We start from the raw sequence: 21,730 nt of genomic DNA, 5'->3' as shown, positions 1-21,730 counted from the left end.
GTTCTCCATTCCAACCCAGAAATGGGCCCACTGGGACTATAGGACCCAGTGACAAACTCAGACCAACCAGGGCTGACGTCTTTCCCCATCACAGGTATGCAGCTGGGAGGTGAAGGTCTCCTGTGATGAGAAGCACCTCTTAGCACTGTCAGGTGGTCTGTGATTAGGGAGTTATCAAAGGGCTTTAGAGAAATCCAACTGCTTTCCTCAGTCTGCTAGACAGACTGCAAATAACAATTAACTTATGATCAATTACCCTGAGTATTTTGATAAAAAATCACAGAAGTGTATGCTTTTATACAATGCCAGAGGCCGACCATACCCCTTGGTAAAAAGAGAGCAATGCTGTATAGAAAAATCCTCAGATATGATTCTTTTAAATATATCTTTCCTACCTATGGGGAATGGTAAAATATACAAACGCTTATGTTTGTAACAGCATGAAGCACATGGCATATTTGTAATATTTACTGTTCTTAAGGATATACTATCACCAATGAGACACTTGTATAGAAGAGATAAAGAGAAAATGCAAAGAAATATGCATCCTCTCATCTTCTGCTTGGTTTTACTGGCAATGCATGTGGAATATATCCATCAAGTGTATCCACAATAAATAAAATGAGTGATGTCCTTTTATGTTGATATTAGTTTTATCAAAGAAGTGCAGACTTGGCTTGTTAACAAATGGAAAACTAGAATGAATAATAAAAACTAAAACTTAATTTGAAATTATGAACTAAGGTACACAGTTTATTTTCAGAAATGAGCAGTTTTAATTCTATGAGACCCTATATTGAGGAAGTTCCAGCCTCTAGAAGGTCACTAAAAATACAGACACAAGAAAACCAATAGCAAAACAATGAGTCAATTTTAACTGGCTTATTTCCTGATTAAATATATAATATATCTACATCTATATAGACATGTACATATATATGTAGGGTACCCCTAAGAATATATAGGTATGTATATATGTATATATATTCAGAGTCCTCCTTAATGAGTCCTTATTGAAAGAAAAAAAGTCTCCATTATTTAGAAATTGATAGAGAATTTCTTATAGCAAGAAAATTAAAAAATCAGTTATCCATTACATTTTTATGATAGTAACAGAAAATAATACGGGTCTTGCAAAGGTAAGAACCAACCGTCTACATTTCAGAAGTCTCAAAAGATCACTCTTTTGAATGCAGGGTCATACTTATCCTTTGGTAGGCATGATTCCATAATCTAAAAAATATCTAGAGAGAAAAAACAAATCTGAGAACTTCAGGTAGGGTGCCTCAGTTGGGGAATTTTTCTTGGAAAAAATAAAAGTATAACAAAAACATCTTTCAAAAAAATCAGCTCATTTTTAAGAGGACTAAATAGAAAAACGCAAAATAACTGTGAATGAAATGAAAAGGTTTCATTCTCAAGAATAATGAATGGGCATCCTGATATACAGTAAAGTTTAAGGATCATGAGCCACGCTTTGGAAAGAAGGTCTCTTGTGCCCATCACTCGCAGACACGCCCATGCAGCCACGGCCCTGATCAGCTCTTCTGTTTCATTGTCTTTGCAAGTGGCAAGCGCTACTGAGGAAGTAGGTTTACCTGTAGTTAATTTTTGTCCTGGAGTATTACCAATAAGAGGACCCGGCAAGAGATGTTTTGCTTGTCAGCCATATACTCTGGGGGCCTGTTTTTCTGGTCTCCCTCTTTTGGCACCACCTATAAGAGCTATGCTGTAAATCTGTATGTCTCTAATAAAACTTGGAAAGTGAGCCAAGCTCAGCTTGGAGAATCTCTATCAGTTATAGTCTCTTCCAGCTTGTCTGACTTCCAAATACACTTTTGACTATAATAAGTATTAGCTGAAAGCTCGGGTGTTGAAATGATTACTTTGAATTACTAGGGCAGAAATGATGGGCTTTAGTTAAAAGATTAACTTAAAAAGAGATAAAGTGGATTTCCACTTTCATAGCAGAGTTTCAGATGTGAAGAATATGTTTTCTCTCTAGATGAAAAGACACAGATCCTTAAGGATACACTCAGAGTTTCTACAAAGGATCATCACGGTGTGGAGTGGCAGCTCTGCGGCTCACATCTCAGATGCCTCCAGTGTCAAAGAGGAAGGGACAGTGACAGCAGGACCGGTGGTATGAAGAAGCACCCCAACAGGAGAGTTCTGAAGGAAGTTAAAGAAATGGAAGGAGGGCTGTTCAGTCCTGGGACTGAATGACTAGTGTCTGCCCCTGTTCCTTGCAGCCCATTTTGATTCCACGGTGGGTTTATCTCTTTCTCTGGTTAATTCCCACCGCACTTGGCCTGTGCCTGCCATATATTTACCTCTGATATCTTACATTAAAGCTGTTTGTGTATCCATCTTATCTCCTTTATTGAACTGGAAGCTCCTTGGAGAGAGAAAGATAACTTTACACATATTTTTATCCGCAGCAACATATAGCATAGGAGGAAATTAAAAAATGAGGAAAAGAAGAAAAATTTCTTGAGCATGTATTATGCATTAGGCAAAGACAAGGTCTTAGTATGTGAAAGGCTATGATAACAAGTGTGCCTTCCCTGCCTGACTTTTGAATTAATTGAGATTTAATCCCAAGTAGGCAGATGTAGACAAAATATCAGCTTTATTTTTGTGAAGTTGAAACCGGAGAAAAGGATTTCAGGATTTCTTAAAAATGTATGCAGAATTTGGCCAATGCTGCTACCTGGTCACAGGTGTAGCTGGAAAACCTGTCTTTCCCACATGGGGTCCTGACCTGGTTAAATATACATCACAGAGAGCAGACCAGCAGGCGCATTTTCTGCAGGCATCTACAGGTCCTAAAGTGGAGCCAAGAACTCTACAGTTTCTTTCTCTAAACAATTTCTTTCCCCAAACTTGTCGATGAGGTAATTAGCTTCTCCTCCTCTAGGAAGAAGGGAGAGAGGAAGGGGGTAGAGAGATGTCAGGATTGTTACCCTAATAAACATCCCTCTTCACATGGTTATGAAGTAGGGGAAAGGAGGCTTTCCCACCACCGAGATAGTTTCAGACATCTCATTTAATCTCTCAGTCTATGTCAGGTTAGAGACTGTTATTCTGGGTTTTACAGATGAAGAAGGGACAGCCCATAGATATTAAATAAATTGCCCTAAGCCTCACAGTTAGTAAATGTCAGAGTCAATATTCAAACCCAAAGTGTGTGCTCTTTGTTCAGCATTGTCCACAATGTATCGGTCAGACACGTGTTTGCTGAGTGGATGGATGGACAGATGGACGGATGAAGAAAAAGAGAACTTTGCATACATTTAAGTGTCAAATATGATAAATCCCAAGAATCTTAAGTGGCTCACACTTCTTAAAGATAATGAATTTCATATTATAAATGTGTCTCAGTAGATTCAAAAAAGGTAAGTTTTTCTTAAGTGTATGAGGATAGACTGTGTAAGACTTTTCTCAAATAGTTCTTCATTTACGTAGCATCCCAACAGTGTTTGTACTTTGTTGAGGAGGGCACAGAAGTGAGCTATACGTATGGAAAGAACTAGCATAAAGGAGGATTCTGATTAGTTAAGTCTTTCTGAGCTAAGAAGAAAACAAAATGAAAAAGGCTTAAACTTCAGCAGAAGGCATGTAGATTGCACATAAGAAAGGCTTTCCTGATAGCAAGGGTTATTAAACTGACTGGAAAAGAGCTGCAGGACCTCCCCCCTCGGAGATCTCTAATACGAGGATAAACCACTGGCTGGTTTTAGACACAGTGCTGCTTGGGGGCAAGGAGCCGACCTAGGTGAATGCTCAAACCATATAATATAATTATTCATACTTTCACTTAAAATATTATGCAGTAATTTCAGTCTAGATGCTTAATGACACTGAAACCCTATGATAGCAGAGCCCATATTTTGTATGACTCCAGCACTCTCAGATTGCCCTACATAGTGCTGGGCATTTAGTTAGTAGTTACCCAATAAATATTTACTGACCACATTGATCAGTCAATTGGGAAGAATGGCAATTGGGAAAAGAACTTGATTCACTTCGTAGCTCTCTAAATAAATTGTCTGGGAACCGGAGGAAATCAGTCAATTACTTCAGGTCTTAATTTTCCACCTCTGTAGACCATGGCCTCTGTGGGTTGAGGGTCTCTGGGCCCCTGTAGCACTGTGATGCCACAGTTCTGATTAATCTGCTCTGTTCTCAGTTCATGCTAAATGTCAATCTCATCAAGGGGAAGTAAGAAAGCTTGGTTCCTAGTGTCACTTTGTCCACCAATTTGCATTTCAAACTTGTTCAAATCATTTAATTTCCATAGGATTCCATCTATAGAAGCCTTTATTAGCCCCAAATTCTATAATTCCATATAGACAAAAATGGCTTGCTGAGTTACATTGTTTATTCACGTTATCATTTCTAATGTGTTTCAGGGAAAAATTGGCGAAAAATATTATCAAATTACTCTTAGATGTTTTAACAGCCAAGTCATTAAACAATATACCTTTATGTTCATTTATTTCTTCCAAATGGAAGACTTTATCCCAACTGTCCAATGTTCATTACCTTGTAACTTCACTTATTAAAACGTACAGTAATGTTAATTACCATTTCATTTATTTTATTTATATTTTTGATAAACATAATGGAAGCAAGTTTTATTTATTTTGCTGGACTGGAGAGACTGGAAAAGTCCAGAAAGTTTTCCTGGATGAAGTGAGTTTTAAGCTGGGATTTATGTATTTATTTGTTATTATTATGTTTTTAAATAGAAGTTTAGTCAATTTACAATGTCATCTTAGTTTCTGGTGTATAAAATAGTGATTCAGGTATACATTTATATATATATTTCTTTTCATATTTTTTTCAGTATAAGCTATTGCAAGATATTGAATATAGTTCCCTGTGCTATACAGGAGGACCTTGCTGTTTATCTGTTTTATATATAGCAGTGTGTATCTGCAAATCCTAAGCTCCCAATTTATCCCTCCCCATCCCTTTTATCCCTATGATATCACTCATATGTGGCATCTTTAAAAAGGACACAAATGAACTCATTTACCATTTCATTTAGGAAAAATTCCTTGATTCTATGGTACTACCACGATCAAACAATCACAGCAGTTATGTTGCTGACCCAATAATTGAGACCAGCTGCATGCAGAAACCTCAGAAAGCTCAAACTAAGCTAAGACTGATCTGCCTTCTAGAAGTAAAAATGTGATTTGCCCTTTCAAATGAAACAGACCTGTTATCAGTAAATATTTGCACAAAGACTTACAGATAACCAAATGGCATAACTAGCCAGACTTTAAATGACAAAGCCAACATGACTAAAATTTGTACATAAGAAAATGAATAAAAGGGGTACTGACCGTAGGCTTGCATGCTTTTATGTCTGAATGGAAGGATATGTATTCATGCACCTATTCATCCATTCAGAAAGCATTTATGGAATTCTGCTAGGTACTAGACACCTGCGAGGTGGGGATGAAACAGTGGTAAGACATTGCCCTTATCCAGGAGATATGCCCAATCTAATAGACAGTGCAAATGTGTAAATAAATACAGTGCCCTGTGAGAAGTGTCATGTTAGAGGTATATACAACATCAAAGGACAGAGAGTCTGACTAAGGGCCTGGAAATAAGAAACGACAGATTTAGACTCCCCCATGAGGACCTTAGGCATTGGAATCAAAGAATACAGAATGGCTATGTGTGAAATATTGAAAGAAAAGGATACAATTATAGAAATGAGCATACAACAGAAAGGAACTTAGAGATTTGAGAAAAATGAGACTTCTAAAAATGTGAACTTAAATTGTTGATATTTGAAACGCAGGAAGACTGAGCTTATGTTGTAAAGAGAGTCTAAGAAAGCAGTATATGAGAGAGAATGAGAGGGTCCAACATAGAGACAATCAGAGTAACAGAAGAAGTAGTTTAGGAGTATCCTGGCCTCTACCACTAGATGCCAACAGCACTCTCTCCACTCAGTTGTGAAAATCAATGTCTTCAGACGTTGCCAAATGTCTCTGGGGGACAAAATCCCTCCAGTTGAGAACTGCTTCCATAAAAACATAGAAGAAACACAAATTACTGGCCTATTTCACTCATGGGTATGGATGCAAAAATAATAAACAAAATAATAGCAAATTGGATTTAATAGCAAATAAAGTGATAAAATCCAATTAGGAGTTTTGTTTTTTTTTTCCTGAAATGCAAAGATGGTTTCATATTTGAAAAGGTATACATATTATAACCCACGTTAACAAATTAGAGAAGAAAAACCTTATGTCCTTTCAATACATATATACTCTCACAGTGCCCAGGGGTATACAGTCACTCCCCTCTTTAATTAACACATTATAATCATCTACCTGAAGAATGAATTAGAAACCACACTTTAGGTTCAGTGATATGTTTGAAAGAAGAGGATACTCATGTAACTGAGCTAATCAGAAGGCTCCTCCACAAGTTTATAGCTCTTTAGAGAAAAGGTTAAAGACCAAGATTAGCTAACAAGGCCGTTTACAAACGTTTCAGTTCCACTGAAGGGTAGACTCTAGATGTATTTTAATAAACACTTTAATAGTATTTTAATATAATTTTAACAATAAAGATCTACTAAAATTTTGATCTGTATTTTAAAAAGCAAATTCAAATAAGTTAAAATCCAATTTATATTAATGCAAAGAAAAAGTCTTTTCAAATGATTGTTTAATTCTATGTCTGTGACATTCAACACAGTGGTCTTTGAAACCAACTGACCTTTACTGTTAGCATCCAGTAAATAAATGTGAATGACTCATTAGTGCACTCACATGAATTGAAATACTCATTTCCAGTGGCTTTACAATGCATTTAATTTCAAAATGACCTCTATTATTCTTATTGAATTATGTATACAAACAAATCTGAGATCATTGCATGTTCAACAGTCAAGCAAGATGTATCTCTAGCATCACCATGTCTACCAAATGGCCATTTAAAGAAATGAAAAACACGCTAAGTATGAGTCTGGGAGAGGTGAGTGGCCCCACCCCATACTACCATCCCCGGTTCTCCATCTCGTTAAGTAGGAAGTCGATGCTCACTCAGTGTTAAATTCTTAATTCACTCAAATACTGATCTTATTCTTACTCAGTTTACACAAATGGGTATCAGTTAAATGAGAGCATAGACATCACTTCTCTAAGTATGTCAATGTTTATATGAAGAGTAATTTCAATTAAAATATGAGATAACTGTATATAAGTGAACCAGCAGATATAAAGTCTAACATGCCTTACCAGCCTAATAGTTATTATAAAAATAGTAACAATAAGTATCAAACCTAACCCTGGCTTGATGTGCTGGGAACCTGAAATGTTCTATAATAATGGTCACAACTTCTGCCAAAAAGAAACAAAGAGACGGCTGCCTGTCAGGCAAAGGAGGGGTTGGGAAAATCATATTCTCACCAGGAAGACCATGCTGTCTTCAGTGGTCATTGTCCAACCTTTCATCTGGACACCAGGGAGGTCTCGATGACCTGGTTCTCTGATATTGAATGGATACTGCAAACACCAATGCCAAACAATCTCATCAGAAATAAAGATGATCTCACTTGAGTGAAAAAAAGGATGGGTGAATTTAGGGCTTGCCTTTATAAATTTATACCCTTAACAGACAGAGGACCCTGCCTCGGGTGAAACCTGTCTCAGAAAGGCCCAAATGCAGTTGCCTTTCAACATCTGGTTGTCTGTTTGGAGCCCTTCCTATTGCTGCCTGCCAGAGCCTTTCTGGACAAGACTGAGCCACCCTGCTTCTTGAGAGTCAGATAAATTCTCCAACCTACTCATGTCGACTACCTGTCTTGTCTTGGCAGTCCTAATCAAACCCACAGCCCCAGCCCCAGACACCTTCAGTTGGATGTCTTTTGTTCGTTTTGTTTTCTCCCACCAACTTATTCACATATGTTCCGTTAGGAATAGACATTGTCACAGGAAAAAAATGTGTGATTTTGTAAGGTCAATGGGAAAACGTAGTTAGAATAAATGCATTTCTTTGTGAGCTAAGAAAAAGCCTGAATACATAAAATGCTCAAGCATTTTAATAGTATGACTAGATAGGGAAAAAAGCTAGAAAGGACAGTTACAAGGCATGGTATAGGGGATCAATTTAGTTTGGGTATCTCCCCTTTTAGAGAAGAAGAAAAGGAAGCAGTCTCTGGTCCCAATTACATTCCCAATATAGGAAATAGCTGAGGTCAGAAATGGAAGTATAATTCATAGTTATCATTTGACTACCTACTATAAACCACCCACTCTGATAAATGCTTTAGATGCATTATCTTATTTAACTCCCACAGCAACTTTTGTGGTTTTAGGAACTACCATTATCCTAAATTTTACAGATGAGGAAAGAGTCTTAGCAAGATTAAGTAGCATGGCTAAGGTTACATAAATTGTAAGTGACAGAGCTGAGACTCAAATCCAGGTCTCTTTGAACCCAATGCACTTAACCTCATTCTATAATGCCTTCAAACACTGTTCTGTAAAGTTTCGGCTTATGTTTCAATCTTTGCCTCTAATCAGTGAGCTCCTTCAGGGCAGAATTTATTTCTCATTAATTTTTATATCCCCAGAGCATGGAATAATGCCTGATACAGAACAGCAACTCAGTGATTGTCAACTGAACAAAATGATGAATTAATAAATAAAGGAAGGAAGGAATTCATTTAAAAGGGAGACAGAAAATGGAAGTTTGTCAAAAAAAAAAAAAGAAGATAATTCTACACCAAGACTTTTATTCCTGCAGTTAGTTTTGTGCCCCTCCATTTCTATTGTAACATCAGGTGAGCATTTTATGATAAGCACCTTTTTCACTTTAGAATTAAGCAAAATGCTTTCAAAAATATGTGCTTTACCCAGGGATTTAAATGAACGATTGAAATTCCATAATCAGAACATGACACAACCAAACCAGCGTATAATCATATGTTTCCTATAATAAGCTACTTGAAGTATTCTTAGGGTTACAATTTTGTAATCTAGACATGAGAGGAAGATCTCTGCTCTTGACAACATTCAGCACAGGCACTTCAACTGGCTCTGGATCAAAGACAAACTCCCTCCTTTGCATTACAGAGATGTTCTCTCTTTCCTTATCAGGGAGCAGACAGTCCTAACTGTTACCTTCACATCCTCTGCCATCTTCCTCCAGCTTCTGGCCAGCTTGACACTTGCAGTAATAACTGCCAATTGTATTACAGCATTGGTCCTGACAGCTACCATTGTCAATGGTGCACTCATTTATATCTGCAATTGAATATGTAAACAGAATTAGCTTCCTAGAACTAAATACAGAAAGACTTCATTGGCGTTCCTAAAAATGTACCATCCCAGAGCGACATCATTTTTTTGACCTCAGATGAAACAAGATAAAACTATACAATCTTATTCTAATTAGAGCTAACACACTCTAATTTTGAAGAAAAGAAAAAGACAGGTCATAATCTTTGGTATTTGAAATATTTTTGAATAGTAGACTAAGGAGTTATCTAGTCTTAAGGAGTTGTCTAGTTTTAAGGAATTTGGAATTTGGAGGCTTACGGTACAGATCCACAAATTCCACATCCGAGTCATCATCTCAGGGTAAGATTGAAAAAAGAGTGGTGAAATAGCAAGTCAGATCACCAGATCACCTTTTTACCCATTAAATATGTGGTCACTGGCTTCTCAGGTAAATAATTACTGAGCACGAACCACTATATATTTGGCATTGTGCAAGAAAGTGTGAGAAATGTAAAAGGGTAGTTTCATGGTTTCCAATGGTTAAAATCCACCTGGGGTTGAGGACTAAGTAGAAGTGTGATTTGGTTGCGTCCATATGCTGGATGAGTCCACAGCCCACTTTTTAACCTGTGGCCACAAAGCATCTTTACAGATAGGACTCAATTTTATATACACCCCCATCCAGCTTCCAACTGAGAAGCATTCCCACCCATCTGTAGGTTTGACAGTGAGTGGCCTGTTCCGCTCAAAGTAGCCACTTCTACTGCATGCTACTAGCCAACAATAGTATTTGTTTCCTGAGATGAGTTCGGCTGGAGAGAGACAGGGTGGAGAGGACAGAGAGGAAGTGGGGAGGGGCAAATGAGGATGGGAGAGTGAAGAAGAGAGAGACAGAGAGAGGGGGAGAGTGAGTTAGTCCGGAACAGCCGAAGAAGCTGACAAAGTAGAAACACTCACAAAGAGGAGCTGAGTCCCCATAACAGGGCAACCAAGAGTGCAGAGAGCTGATGCTGAGAGATGACGAGGTACCGGGCAGAGTGAGCCGCAGGGCACCTCAACTGGATAGAAGTGTTGTGTACTGTTGAGAATGCTTTAGTTTGTTTTTAGTTAATTTTTCATGGACATGAATCATACACATGAAAAATATGTAAGTCTTAAGGATACAGTTTGATGAGGTTTCAGAAATAAGATATAGCAATGCAACCCCAAGAAACAGACCATGGTTGGCACCCTGCTTAGCTGAAGGTAACCACCATCCCAATCTTTAACGCTATCAATTAGCTTTGCCTTTTTGAACTACATATAAGTAGAATCATCATCAAATGCGCATTTTTTTGTGTGTCAGGCTTCTTTTGTCAAATATTCTGTTTATGAGATTATGAGATTGGACTTGTAGTTTGTTCATTCTTATTCCTGCGTATTATTCATACATATGAATATACCACACTTTTTATTTATCCATTTGACAGCTGGTGGGACTTAAGCTATGTTCAGTTATTGTAAAGAATGTTGCTATGAACATTCATATACATGCCTTCAATGAACTTATATATACATTTCTGTTGGGTAATGTATCTAGGACTGGAGTTGGGTCAAAATGTATGGTAAGTCCTGCTTTAGCAGTTACAGCCAAACAGTCTTCTAAAGAGGTTATTCTAATTTACACTCCCACCAGAGGTGTATTAGAGAACAGATGCTACTCACCCTTGCCAATGTTTTGTTCTGTTTTGTTTTGTTTTTCGTTTTCTCTCTTCTGGGGAGTGTATAATAGTATCACGTTGTGATTTTAATTTGCATATTCCTGATGATTAATTAGGTTAAGCACCTTTTTTCATTTATTGGCCATTTGGATAATATCTTATTGAAGTGCTTGTTCAAATATTTTGTCCTTTTGCCCAGTGCTTAAAATATTGCTTCTTTTACTAGTGGGTCAAATAGAATGTCAAATAGAATGTTAAATAAAATGTTAAATAAATGGTGGCAGTGATTATGCTTGTATTACTCTGAATTTGAAAGGATAGTTTTTAACATTTCACTGTAGGTATGATGTGTTCTGTAGGTTTGGTTTTTTTTTTATAGATTAGCCTTATCAGATTAAAAATGTTTCTTTCTACTTCTAGTTTCCTAAGTATTTGTTTCATAAATAGGTGTTGTTTTATTTACTGCCTTCTCTGAATCTATAAGGATAATTATATGGTTTTCCTTGTTAATCCTGCTAATGTGATGAATAACAATGAATTTTCTGCATCCCTGTAATAAAGCCAGTAATGATACACTGCACTTTTTCAATATTCCTGGATTCAGTTAGCTAATAGTTTGTTTAGGATTTTTGTGACTATATTCATGAAAGATTTTTTTCCTGCATATTTCATGTTTTCATGTTTCTCATATCTTTATATCCTTGAAAAATTTTTACACGCTTGTTATGTATCAGTTAGCGAGAGAGGCATAGTAAATTCTCTCTGATTTTAAATTTGTCCTTTAATAACTGCAATTTTTGTTCTATATATTTTCAAGTGCTGAGTGGCATACAAGTTTAGAAGTGCCACAACTTCCAACAGATTAACCCTTTGTTGTCATTAAAAGGTTCCTCTTTATATCTAGCTACTTTTCTTTCAGTAAACTTGACAGGTTAGCAAATATGGCCCTGTCTAAAATGTCCCTAAGTCATTTTGTCTATGCCCAAATATTCTTGATATTTGGTCCTGTCCATAACTTCCATTAGACATCTGGTACTTGGAGAAAGGTCCCAGATATCTGGTCTTGTCCAAAACCATTTGGCATGGACCAAATATGCTCACGGACAGTTTGGACAGGATCAAACATCCTGCAAGAAAATTGAGGTTTTATGATATTAGTAGTTACGTCAGTTTTCTTTTGGTTTGTGTTTGTATGACATTTCATTTTCTAAATTTTACTTTTATCCTTTTTTGTATTCATATATTTGAGAAACTATATACATGTATCTATATCTATATGTGTTAATTTAAACATTCTAACATCTTTAAACTGTTGTATTGTATCATTGACATTTAATGTAATTATAACATATTTGGATTAAATTTAACATTTTATTATATTTCTAAATTTCTTTATATTTTATGTTACTTTTACCTTTCACCTCTACATCCTTTTAAATGTATTATTTTTAGTGTTCTATGTGCGCTCTTTATTAGGTTGTCAGCATAGACTCCTTTATTATTCTTTTAGTGGTTACTCTAGATATTATGACATCTATTATTAAACTCTAATATAAATTAGTACTTCAGCCACTTCCCTGACAATGCTAGAAACTTATACTTTAATTCTCTGTATGCTTTTCCTGCTTTTTATATTATCATTATCATGCATTTTAACTTCAGATATTTAGAACCCATAAGTTTTGTTGTTATTATTTTATACAGTCAATAACAATTTAGCTTTATCCACATTTGCCTTTTCTGGTATTCATCATTGCTTCCTGGATTTATGAGCTTCTTTTCCAACCAACGTTTTCTCTGCATGAAAACTGCGTTTAGTGTTTTTTTTCGCAGGGATTTGCTAGCAACAATTTTTTTCAGATTTTATTTGTTAGGAAATAACATTTTTCACCATAATTTAGAAATAAACTAAAAATTTTAGAACATTTTTAGATTTACAGAAAGGTTGCAAAGATAGTACAGAGTTTCCATATATCCCATTTATTCCATATTCCATTCTTATAAATACCTTGCAATAGTATGGTACATTTGTTATAATTAATAAGCCAATATTGATATGTTATTATTAACTAAAGTCCATACTTATTCAGACTTTGTTAGTTCTCCCTTCCCAGGGAATCACAGTATATTTAGTGGACATGTTTAGGTTCCTCTTGGCTGTGACAGTTTCTCAGACTTTCCTCGCTTTTGATAACCTTGACGGTTTTGAGAAGTATTAGTCAGGCATTTTATAGGATGTCTCTCGATTTGGATTTTTAAGATATTTATCTTATTATTAGACTGGGATTATGTGTTCTGAGGAGGAAGACCACAGAAGTGCCATTTTCGTGACATCCTGTCAAGGGTACGTACTATCAGCATATGACTTAGCCCCGTTGATGTTGACCTTCAGCCCCAGGCTAACATAGTGTTTGGCAGGTTTTTTTCACTCTAAATTTATTCTCATTCTTTCCCCTTTCCATACTGTACTCCTTGGAATGAAGTCCTGATGCACAGCCAACATTTAAGGAGTGGAGTTACACTTCTCCCTCTTCAAGGGCGGGGTCTATACATAAATGATTTGGAACTCATCTGCACAGACTTGCCTCTTCCCCGTTTATCATATCTTCAGTTTTGAAAAACATCTTCAGTAGAATAGAATTGCAGCTTGACAGTTGTTCTCTTTAAGCACTTCAAACATGACATTCCAGTATCATTTAAATTTTCTTTTGAATGTAATGTGATTGTTTTTCTCTGTCTGCTTTTAACATTTTCTTTTCGTCCTGTTTCTGGTATGTTTTACTATGATACGCTTTAAAGTGTGTGGGCTTTTTTTTTTCTTTTTCTTTTTCTTTTTTTTTTTTTTGTAGTTTTCCCTCTTGGAATTTGTGATGCAGCACAATTCTGTGATTTAATGTCTCTCATTCAGTTTTGGAGAAACTGTTCTCACCATTATATGTTCAAATACTGCTTTTGCTCATTTCCCTCTCCTCTTTCTAGAAAGTATTGTATAACACACGTTTCTGAGACCTTTGACCTCTACATCATTCACCTTATACTACTTTCTGTTTTGATTTATTACCTTTTTTTTCTTTGTTTGCTTCCGCCTAGATATAGTCCACTGATCTGTCTTCCAGGTTATTAATTCTACAAACAACTGTTTATGAAATACCATTAATTCCACCTACTGCTTTCTCCATTAAAGTTATTTTCTTTTTCATTTCTACTACATACAGTTGATTCTTTTTATAAATTCTATGTCTTAAGTGAAATTTTCCATCTTGTCATCAATTTTATCATTTTTATAAATCCATTCTTTTTCTACTTTCTTTATGATATTGAAACTGCACTCTGTAAACCTTTCTGCTTTGCCAGCTGGTACAGTGGTAAGCCTTTTTAATAGAGGTCACTGGAGAGACACTGCAAGAGAAAGGACTTACCAGTTTGGTTCCAGTGCTTTCCCTTTTGCAGGTATGCTCACTGTGGCTGCCAGCACGCTGCTCCTTGTCCATGGGAAGCTTATCTGTCAGCAAGCAGCAACCCCGCCAGCGGGTCTCACCCATGCTCCAGCAGGCAGCTTCCCAGTGAGTCTTACTGCTACCCCAGTGGGCAGGTTCCTGCCCACCGTCCCTGGGCAGCAGCCCCTCGGCAAACTTTTATGCTACAAGTTTTTCAGTGAGCTCCGAATTTCAACTTGGTGGAAGATTGGAAGAATGCTTCTAAGTTTGTTCCTTTCTTGGGTACTCTCCTAGACATAGTGGCTGTTCCCTACATCTGCTATTCCTATATTCTTTAACATTCTCTTAACCCTTCTTAATACTTTATCTCCAGTTTCTAATTAATAATCTTTATAATACTTTTTTTTTTTTTTTCTGATCACATCCTTGCCATGGTTTCTCTGTTACTCGACTCTGGTATTCCCTCTCTCCAGTAGCTTGATTCCTGAAATTTTGGCTTCCATGATGGCTCTGGATTCCAATTCACATCTTCCCAGCCCAGTGAGAATGATGATTGCCCTTTTCTTCTTATTAGCAGCAGTTTTCTTATCTTTTGGCATTTCCTACTACGTCACTTATGCATCAGTCCCTCAAGGGAAAAATCCTCACTGATGTTCCTTGATGCCATGATATTCTCTGATACCTTCAGGTGACTTATTTTTCTTTTTATGTTACATGAGACTTTTCTAGTTGTTCTTGGCAAGAGAATTGGTCTGCTACTATTTAGACCATTGTAGCCAGTAAAAGAATGCCTATTTACACTGCTTCTTGATCCTCCTTACTTTTCCTTACTTCAGTCCAAAGAAAACTCTGTTAACTGAGATATTATGTGCTTGTTTATTTTTCTTACAGCTTGACTCAGCCAATAAGCCAGGAATTCATGAAATGATTAACAAAGAATACAAGACTCTAAATAGGTCCTGAGCTTTGTGTTGCAGTATATTATAGAGAGAAAGGTCCGTGAACATTGACTTCCTAAAGAATATTTGGTACAAGTTTACATACAAGTTTGGATATTTTTCTCTAAAGCTTAATTTGCTGGAAAACAAAAAAGGAGATATGTTGGAATAGGTTAGATATCAAGGGTCCTGTGATTCCACTTTTAAGAATTCATCCAAAAATATATTCCAATGGACTTTGACTGTATTAGACACCTTTTCATACATAATATCATGCAGACCTTATAAGGAACTGATGGAATCATTAACATAATGTTGAATAAGCAAAAAGGTATGGCCATTAAAAAAATCCTGAAAGTCATATATATATTAAGTAAAACATTTATTATAACTTAAATGTTCATCAACATGGAAATAATTAAGTAAATTAGATGGAGCGCATTAATGCAGTCCTTACAAGTTGTAATTGTGATGGCTGGAAAGCAATATGGAAAACTGTTATGTTGAATTATTTCTATGTTTTAGTTGCAACTATAGAAGCCATCTATTCTTACGGAGAAAGCTTAGAAAGATTTAAAAAGTAAATAATCTTGAGACAGGAGGGAAGGGGGCAGGGCACAGTCACTAAAAGAATGGTACGTCAAGATGGTGTAGGATTCAGCTCCCAGCAGACCTTGAGCTTGAGTAAATTGGTCAATATACACTCACTGAAATACAGCCGCATGCTAAATGGTACTCCCACAGGCGCCATGCCAGTCTTAGGGTTGACCATAAAAGGTCAAAGGTGGGTGATGACCCAGTTCCTAGGAATTCCCAACCCCTTCCTCAAAGTAGTTGGAATAATCCTCCCACTTGTTAGCATATGAAGTTACTGAGCCCATAAAATACTAGCAACACTGAGCTTCGTGGCCGCTCTCCCTGCTGAGTCTGTTGGACTGCACTCTGTCTATGGATTGTGTAACTACTTTAAACACCCCCACCTCCACCCCCATGACCCAGGCCTCTCCCTCTCTCACCTTCGGAGATGGCCCACACTCTGCCTATAAAGTGTATACCTTTTAAACTGAGCACTTAGCCCCCACACCTTTTGGCTTTTCTCTTCCCTTCTAAAACAGCCTGCACTCTGTCTGTGGAGTATGTATTTCACTGAATAAATCCCCTTTTACTCAACCATGGCTCACTCTTGAATTCTCTCCTGCGCAAAGCCAAGGACCCACACTTGGCTGGTGGGGCACATCCAAGGGACTCAACTGAGACCTGGAATACAGCCATCCTCTCACTGCACATTCTTTATCCTTTAGCAATTTGACCTAACAGTGGTAGAGTTATGTCTTTTAAAGTTTTAGTTTGGGTTGTAGTATTACCTGTGCCATCATTACTTTAAAAAATAAGTCTGAGGTGTCTAACAGACAGTAAAAAAAAGAATAAAACCATGGATTACATAATTTTCAGTGACTGTTCAAAAGGAAATATTTGTTTATCAGGAGGGACAGATTTTTGCTGGCATTAAATTCTTGTGGAAATTTGTTTGAACATAAGAATCATTGGATGAAACAATGACAAAGTCTTCAACAGAGGTTTTTCCAAAAAAGCCAACATGTTCTACATCAATTTTTGACTAATATTGACCTGTACTAAAAGGTGAAACCTAATGGAGCAGCATATGATGGCAAAATTACTTCAATTGAAAGCTAAATCAATATGGCCCAAATTGCCTCTACCTGGTTTTACCTGAAATAAATCTAGAATTTTTAAAAGGAAAATAATGCTGGTTTGCATAGCTCTGAACAGGGCTTTGGAGAATAATTTATGCTTTTGGACCAAACCCATCCTTTCTAAGTGTTTTCCAGTTCACCACAGTCTTTCCCACAATCTATTCCTTCTCGCTGAGCAATCTCGTTTATTTTATTTGACTGGCTCTGAAGGCATCTGGCTTTACCCTTCCTGGTCTGAAAGACGTGGCTTCAAATCCCTAATCCCAAATTCACAGGTCTCTCTCAGGGAAGATCGGGATAGATATGGAGAGGCTGGATGAAGAGAAGGACCCCCCCACCACCACCAGCAGATCACCTCTAACTCAAGAAGCGAAAAACTGCTTTCATTGATTTTATATCGGGAAGCTCTCGACTTAAAGTCTGTTCGAATAAAGTGGTTATTTTTGCTACTAAAAATATTTGAAAATCCCTTCCCTTGACTGTTAGCATCTGATTACAGGGGAGTTGAAGGCAAGGTCTTTTACTTCTAAAGAATGTGAATAAATATATCTCTGGGAGATAATATGAAAGAAAACTGTCGCTGAAGATAGCTAGTTTTGATTCTGAAATATGAAGATAATAAATATCATGTGAAAGGACCCCTTTCCACATGTGTCTATTTACCTTAAATGCTAACAGTTGTGCACAATAGTAACAAATGTCAAACTACACTTGGCCCTTCAGAAAACTCATAATCAAACTGATAAGATGAGACCTATACATTAGCAAGAGTTAAGAAATAAAAGACAATTAAAGGTTCTGTTGGTCAAAATGATTAATATAAAAATAACATTAAAAGAACTTAAAATCTCTTTCTTCTGCTCAGGAAGAATTTGAGTAGCAAAAAAAAAAAACAGCTAAAGATATTTTACAAATATGTTTTATGTTTTTGGCTCTACAATAACACCAATAGTAAAAAACATAAATGAAAGAAGTTAATAGATTGTTTCATAAACTTTGAAATCTCCCACTTTGAGAGAGAAAATTAAAGGACAAATAACAAATAAAGCAAACAACATCGACACATAAAAGGCAAAAAAGGCAGAAATCATTAATATATAAAAAGTTAGCAATAAGTCAAAAGGAAAAGGTAAACTCTCCCAAACAGAAATTTGGTCTTAGGAAATGAAATCAATTGAAAAAAAAATCAGAAATACGAATATCCAATAAATGTCAAATATTTGAACCTAATTGTCAAAGAAATTAAAATGAAAATAAAGTTAATACTACTCATTCTCTGTCAGGTTTACAAAGATTAAAATCAGTGCTACTGTGCAAGGGCTATAAGGGTGTGATGAAAGGTTTGTACCACACTTTGCTACTAAGAGCACAAACTAAGAAATAGTTTCTGAGATTCACGTGTCTACAAAAATCAGAATACACATAGACTTTTCCACCCAGCAATTCTACCTTCAAGAATAGACCCTAAGGAGATAATGACAAGTGCCCATAATGTTTTATGTATTTTTAATAGCAGAGGAGGGAGAATAGAAACTAAGTATCAAATAGTAGTATGCAAATTATAATACATATCAATCAAAGACCACTATAAAATAATTAACAATCACATTCCAGGAGAAGATTTATTTACCGTTGCAAATGTCAAGACTAAGGGTGTGTATACTTACACATGCATATATAATGGTAATCCCACATATTTGCTCACCTGTCAAACATTTTTTTAAATGCAAGGGCATACTCAGATACACTAAAAGTGCTTATCTTTAAATGAAGTGATTGTGGATAGTTTCTGTTTTGTTGCTCTGCACCTGCCTGCTTCCCAGATTTTTTGCAGTGAGCATACTTTCAGAAAAACAGCACAATAAGTGCAAAAAACATATATTTTAAGTTAAGGCTAAAAGGCTTCCTTTCCCTTTTACATGCTCTCTGCCATGGTGCACCATTATATCACTTCATTGTGTTCACTTGAATTTTAGTATATGTAGTGTGCTTTTTAAAAATGGTGAGTAATCTTTAAGATTTTGCTTGTTAAGCTGCTTTGTAAAGAGCTTAAAGCTGCTCAGTGATACAGAATGTTGGCATGTTATTCAGTCCATTTCCCGTGGCCAAGGCTATATCATCCAATAAGTTGGATGTTCCATACTTGAGAAAGCGGCAATGCATGTGAATGCTTCTGATCTCTGGAGAAATCTTCACATTCAAATGATAAGGATAGCATTCTAGAATACCTTCCATGGAAGGTATGCAGGAGATCACATATTCTCGTGAAAACCAGACCCATGCTTACGTACTGAAGATTTGATGAAAGGAGAGAATGTCACACCGTCTATATCCAGAATCTCCTGTCAGGGCTAAAGTGGAGACCCTTTAAGGACAACTACATGTAACAAGCAGCTGAGTTCCCTGGGCAGGTACCGACTCCAAATGTAATGGTTCTTTCTATCAAGCTTAAGTCTTGATCTGCCAGGGCACAAATGAGCACAGGAGTAAACTAACTCCTTTGTGAAATATTGGATGCTGACTTCACAGTTCTTAATTTTGTTATCTACACAGCAAGGGAAAAAAGTAATTACTTTTTACAGCTATTGTGAGGATTAAATTATATAATACATTTAAAATACTTAACAGTTTCTAGATTAAAATAAGCCCTTTAACTAGTGTTATTGTTGTTGTTATTAACTAAACATGTGCTGTTATTATGATATACTTGAGAATTCAAGCCTGGATCACAGAAAGCACTCAATTTCTTGTTTACTTTGTATTGAACATGAATTCCATTTTGATATGGATAGAATTATAAATTTATAGTAACAAATACCATATTTCTTGCTCTACACACAGAAAACTCAAAAACAACTTTGCTTTTTCCTCTTAAAACACTGTTTTGATGCAACCCTGTTGTATTCATGTACAATCTGAGATTTTTTTTTTAATTGGCTGAATAATCCAACCAAAAGATAGATTTCATTACTAGTGTTTGTTCAGTAGTCAGTTACATATTGACATCAATAAATAAAAAATATAAACATGTATTTCCAATTCTGTTTTTTACTTTTCTCTAATAAGTAAATAAGAAAGCACAGTATATACTTGGTGACCTCAAGTATTCAGAAAAAAATTAAAATATAATATTATTTTTATCAACTGAAAAATCAGTGTTCGTAAGTAAAAACTTTTAAAGTCATTGGCTTTGAGGATGGTTCTGAAAACCAAGTTTATACTTAGGATTTAAAATTGCAGTTTCATAAAATACTCACTGCATGATAGATTTCAGGCTGTTTCATGTGTCCAATGTCATTCAAGGTTGCAAATAAATTTGGCCTTTCAAAAGCAAGATGAATGACAAAAATTGCCTGACATATAGCAAGTCTTCTAGGTTAGGCATGACAAGAGTTCAATGATATCATCAAGGCTATCAATCCATCTGTAATGACATACTGCAGTCTCTTCAAGAATTAAATATCATGTTTGCAAGAACAGTGTTGCATTTCTGGTTGTAGGACAAAAAATATATAATAGAAATGCAAACACATAAAAGATCTGTTAAATTAGCTGCACAAATAAGCTATTGATTTCTGCCTTTAAACAAATTTGTGAATTTGAATCCTTATATTTGATCATTTTCCTAAAATATACTTCGATTCTAAAATCACATGATCCATTTAGTCTGTGATTATTGGATTTTAGTGATTGCTAATACTGCTTTCAGGAATGGAGCAAATACTGAACAGAGGTGGCCACAGCACAGACTAAAGAAGCAAAATTAGAATTGCTTCCATTTTACTCACATCTTTCTCTAGATGCATTTGGCCCAATTTAGCACGCGCATTTTTGTTTTTAAAGGATTGTGTGTTTGTTCTGCGAAAATAACACTTACTAGTAAGGTAAACTCCCAAGCATAATTGCCTTTAATTCAAATTCTCTATGCAGTTTTTTTGTTTTGTTTTGTTTATTGGTGGGGGGGAGGTTATTAAGTTTGCTTATTCATTTTTAAAGGAGGTACTGGATGTTGAACCCAGGACGTTGTGCATGCTAAGCATGTGCTCTAGCGCTTGAGCTATGTCCTTCCAACCCTATGCTGTTTTTATATCACTTTTTCCAAGTAGCTCCAAAAAAATAGCTCCACTATGTGATATGCTGGAAAGTTGCAGGTTTCTGGAAAACACAGTCTTACTGAATTGTTAGCTCTTGTCCATGAAGAAAAAAAAAAAAGGCACAATAAATCTACAACACAACTAATAAAAATCAGATGAGGAACTAAAACCAATTAGCTCTTTTGGCCTATACTTTCCTTAAACTATCAACAACACAAATTAGTCATGGTTAATGATTATAATTACCAATTATATATTGCTTCACATAATTAACATTTGTGTATTTTCATCATATTCTCACATTCTGGGTTACACTTAAACTTCACAAATCAGGGAAGTAGAGTAGGTCTTATTACCAATGATGGTACAGTATAACTTTCTAAATTGAGGTAGCCATGGCTGAGAAACTTCTATCCCAGAAAAATATTAAGAAATCATATAAGCCTCTGTTGCCTGAAGTAAAATGAGATATTCTAAATCTATCTTTTAGCTAGGTTCTCAAATTCTCTTTCATTCATGCATCATTACAGGACAATGGGAGGAACAGATGTCACATTAGTGCTAATAGTGTTTGTTTTATCCATAA

General features: G+C 36.0%; 1 pseudogene; it reads right to left on the bottom strand.

Annotated features, from left to right (window-relative positions):
* Positions 1 to 21,730, bottom strand: part of LOC107032858 (uncharacterized) — a 386,442-nt pseudogene that overhangs the window by 100,828 nt on the left and 263,884 nt on the right.

The sequence above is a fragment of the Vicugna pacos genome, chromosome 1 (assembly GCF_048564905.1).
Source record: "Vicugna pacos chromosome 1, VicPac4, whole genome shotgun sequence".
NCBI lineage: Eukaryota > Metazoa > Chordata > Mammalia > Artiodactyla > Camelidae > Vicugna > Vicugna pacos.
Note: the sequence above shows the minus strand (reverse complement) of the source record. Positions and strands in the feature narration are given on the sequence as shown.